This window comes from Schistocerca nitens, chromosome 5, assembly GCF_023898315.1.
Source record: "Schistocerca nitens isolate TAMUIC-IGC-003100 chromosome 5, iqSchNite1.1, whole genome shotgun sequence".
Lineage (NCBI taxonomy): Eukaryota > Metazoa > Arthropoda > Insecta > Orthoptera > Acrididae > Schistocerca > Schistocerca nitens.
The window spans coordinates 254,171,322-254,176,402 of record NC_064618.1 but is presented as its reverse complement, the minus strand read 5'-3'; positions in this window follow the sequence as shown (position 1 = coordinate 254,176,402).

Genomic DNA, 5,081 nt, shown 5'->3' with positions numbered 1-5,081 from the left:
TACCCCGGGAACACATCCAACGTCTCTTTGACTCAATGCCGAGACGTGTGGCAGCGGTGATCTCCAACAATGGCGGCTACTCTGGCTACTGATTCTGGCAGGAACCACATGTCACAGACGTCTGTAAACGTAATCATTTGATACTTGGTCAACGTGTTATCTACAAAATAAATTTTGTTGTGCTACCTCTTGCCTTTCTTGGTGTTGCATTTACGGTGGCCAGCAGTGTACTATGTTATGAGACGACGGTTATGTGGTGGCTGTGGCTTTGCAGTGAAACAGTGCTGTAGACCTCATATGGACACCTATCGATCAATATTGGGAAGCAGCGAGTGGCAATGTGACCAGCACAATAGATAACTGCAACAAGGCTATGAAATTGTTGCAGTGATGGGAATATTACGGTTGGAGGGCTGATTGAAGAAGAAAATCCGAAACGTTGCATTCACCAGAAGAAAATTCTGTCACGCTCTGAAGACACTCCTAGTGAGCGTAAGCAATTGTTTTTAGTGTCCATTAATGTATCTCAAACCCATCCTATCGACAATTTTGAATGGTCTGTGTTTCCAGGTGGGGTAAAGATAATGAAACTGAAGCATTATTTAGAAAAAACGCGTGGCCATGGTGATTTAGGTTTTCCACGGTTTCTTTCAATTCTGCCGAACGCCAGTACGGTTCTTTTCATGGGGCTAAAAATGAGCTAAATCTCTTACAATGAAATGAACACCCCTAGCTGCTTACAGGCGTTGACATAATTCAACGAGGAGAGATGAAAATGTGTGCCCCGACCGGGACTCGAACCCGGGATCTCTGCTTACATGGCAGACGCTCTACCCATCTGGGCCACCGAGGACACAGAGGATATCGCCACTGCAGGGATTTATCTCTGGCACGCCTCCCGCGAAACACATATTCTCAACGTATTGTCCCGCACTACATTCGTAGTGGCCCCGCCCATTGTACTCATTGCTTGCGGCGCGTTGCCGATTCCCGTAAGAGTTCGGGCACTGTTTGTGCATTCGGACAGAAGAAGAAGATGGTCAAGTGGCCGAAAGAACAGATACTATCTTAGTATATATATAGTTACGGCTCACCGGCCACTTGACCATCTTCTTCTTCTGTACGAATGCACAAACAGTGCCCGAACTCTTACGCGAATCGGCAACGCGCCGCGAGCAATGAGTACAATGGGCGGGATCACTACGAATGTAGTGCGGGACAATACGCTGAGAATGTGGGGTTCGCGGGAGGCGTGCCAGAGATAAATCCCTGCAGTCGCGCTATCCTCTGTGTCCTCGGTGGCTCAGATGGGTAGAGCGTCTGCCATGTAAGCAGAGATCCCGGGTTCGAGTCCCGGTCGGGGCACACATTTTCATCTGTCCTCGTTGACGTATGTCAACGCCTGTAAGCAGCTAAGGGTGTTCATTTCATTGTAATTTCATTCTAACGATCTGCATGGTCACCGGTGGTATCTGTTCTTTCGGACATGTCCGAAAAAAACAGATACCATCATAGTATATATAGAGCTAAATCTTTAGTTGAAAAAATCTCTCGTCCCTAAGGAAAACGAATTTAAGAATAAATTCCTAACGTTAGCTTAGATAAAGAACTCCAATGTTTCCCCTAACGGCGACTTTATAATTAGGAGGAGATTAAATTCGTACGTTGGTAGATCGTCTTCCAGTGTTATTTAGAAAATACATTTGCGAGCAGTCCTATTTATAGAGGAGCAGTGCAACAATTATAATCAAAACTGTGAGATTCGTAACTAGAATCAGTGTTCTCCATTTTGTGAAAACAGTAATGCAGGCTATTCGTCTACGTCCTCTACAGGGCGAAGAAGACAGATTTTTGGTGTGTTCGAAGTCCATTTAACGAATTCCGCCGCCGCCTGTACCTGAAATACCATTACCGGAGCTTGCCGCAGAAGTTACCTGGTCCCAGGACGAAGTTTGGGAACGAAGTCTGATTATCAGCAAGCGTCCAGTGGAAGGGGTAGGCACAGCCACGTCGCTAATGAAGGATGGAAACTCCCAAATACAGCGGCACAGCGCGGGGAGAGCTTCGCTGGGCGCCAGCACTACAAACAGCAATTGCCCAGAAGGGACGAAGTCACGCCTTTTGCAAAGCAGTTTTGTAACGATCTGTAATGCGGCGACGGAACTGCGCAGATGGCTGAAAGCAAAACCTATGAATAAACAGGCAGAGAAACAGACAGGAGTAGAAACCTGTCTTACCTGTGGTTACAGGAATTCAATTTCTGTAGTAGTATTCCATGCGCGACTAGAATCAACATTGACTTGGCATTGATCGCTCACTGACTGAACGCTTTTAAAAAGTTGTAACAGCTATCGTGAAATACGGCTCCACAGTCCCCTGATCGTTAACACGCGCTACTGCAGCGCCATTAGAGGAATCGGATTAGGAACATGGAGGTGGGTGATATTTTCACTTTCAGTGTTCGAGCAGTAAGGAGACAGGGCCATAAAAATTCTTGGTTACCAGATGCAAATCCATTCTTAACATATCTGTCATAGTTACTATAAATTAATAAATCAGCTATCCATTACGAAAGGCTACACATATCGAAGGATTACTCTTCCATCTAGGGATCCAACTGTTGCATACCAGTATTATTGAAAAATTCAGTCATTAAGTAGATAAAATTATAATGAGAAGTGATTTTGTAATAGTTTGACGTGTTTCATCAAATTGTAGCTCACTTGACAAAAATGGTCAAATGTGTGTGAAATCTTATGGGACTTAACTGCTAAGGTCATGAGTCCCTAAGCTTACACACTACTTAACCTAAATTATCCTAAGGACAAACACGCACTCCCATGCCCGAGGGAGGACTCGAACCTCCGCCGGGACCAGCGGCACAGTCCATGACTGCAGCCCCCAAGACCGCTAGGCTAATTCCGCTTGGCAGCTCACTTGACCTCGAACAATTAAAATATTATCTCACAAGCCATAGAATGGGTATGAGACTCTAGCTACATGGCTCATGGTACCTGTTAAAAACAACTATCTCCAGACTCCATAAACCCAATAAATCAGTGGCTAATCTAACAACTAATATCTAGCCATTACTTCCTTGTGTCAAAAACACAGAAGCATCGTGCTGACGTTACATAATCCTTGAACATAAAACTGAAACACCAAGCCCATATTAATATTAAAACAAAATCATGGTAACTAGTGCTCAAAATAAAATTTGTTGACCAAGAGAACTACCACAAACAATGACCTACATATGAACATCTTGTATCTAGAAATGTCTGGAAGCCATACAATGACAATCTTACGACGAACCCAACAACGAAAACTACTGTAGTTACATTTTCTATTTGAGAGTTTCCATGTATTATCACTCTTTTCCTACAAATGGTTTGGTAAAATGAGTGGTTAATTATGCTACATGTTACCACGTTCTGTGGAGATAGTCCATAATATTTATAAGTGGTTGTTGTAATGTAATAAAATAATTTTTTTTATTATTTGTGACTATTAGTGTAATGTAATGAAATAAAATATGACCCGTGACTTATATAAAAAACAAACACACATTAACGCAATGGCTCAGCATAAAAGGCAAATAACTAATGTAGGGGCCGGCCGAAGTGGCCGTGCGGTTAAAGGCGCTGCAGTCTGGAACCGCAAGACCGCTACGGTCGCAGGTTCGAATCCTGCCTCGGGCATGGATGTTTGTGATGTCCTTAGGTTAGTTAGGTTTAACTAGTTCTAAGTTCTAGGGGACTAATGACCTCAGCAGTTGAGTCCCATAGTGCTCAGAGCCATTTGAACCATTTGAACTAATGTAGGAATATTATTAACAGTGTAATATGTTGTTTAATTTAGCCCGACGTGTATAAGCACTCAGTAACTAGCTCAGTTCTCAGGGTAGTTACGTAATCGTCGATAATTAATTGTCCGTTTCTTATTTCCCAACATTATGGATATTATTCCAGGTTCGTGAGAAGTCGTGTGCTTATGGCACCAGAGAATATTTGTGATTTCTGTTTGCTGAACACTACTGTAACACGTAACTTATCGTGGTTTCGTCTCGATTCCCTAATATAAGATCACAAGAGTAGCATCTACAAATGAAATCCTATAATGGAACTGGAATCCTGTGACCAGACCTTTTCTGTCTGGGATGATATCTCGTTATATAAAGAAAATCTGTAAATAAAATTGTTAAATTATTAGTAGCTGCCTCCGGTCTCGTGGGACCTGAAATAAAGTTAATTGTCCTAACCGACGGCACGTCTCGTAGATGAGCTAAAAGAAAAATGTTAAAGATTTTTCTAAGATGGCGACTAACGATGAAAATTCTTTGTTAATTCCCTCATCTACTTAAGACAATACAGGTATCAGATTCACAATAGATTGACCACATACGTAAAATTCTTTTGACAAAATAACCACCGTATTTTTCGGGTTTGACATTATAAGCTGGTACTGCATGACGAGATTTAGATAAGAACGACCTCTTAGGTCCGAATCCAAGCAGATAAGCGAATGACAAAGGAAAGATAGTTCATGCATAGAAGCGCAACAGTCCATGGAATAACATGTCTATTGTAGTTCTATCTATTCTTCTTTGGCATACTTGCCGATTATTTATAAAATTTATCGTAAACTGTACATTGTCTGGAACACGTCCGAAAAAAGAGACACCATTTTGATCCTACAGCGACTATGAATCAAGACACAAAGGAACTAAAGACACCAGTTGCCCGTGAGCATTTATTTATATCAGTGGGGCAAATTCAAAATTTGTGCTGGACCGGGATTCGAACCTGGATCCCCGTCTTCCTGGCCAGACGTGCTGACCATTACGTCATCCGGATACAGTGACCACCACAAGCGCACATACTACCCTGGCACGCCTCTGGTCAGACCCAAATTCTACTGCACGACTGATGTACTGCTGCTGCTCATTAGCCTCACCTCTCAAGCTTCCTGTACATCTGCACTGAAGGGATCATTAGCCGTCTCGCCTTAATTATACATATGCGATGACGGCCAGTCGTCCCTTCAGTGCAGATGTACACCAAACTCGAACTCTTCCGGGA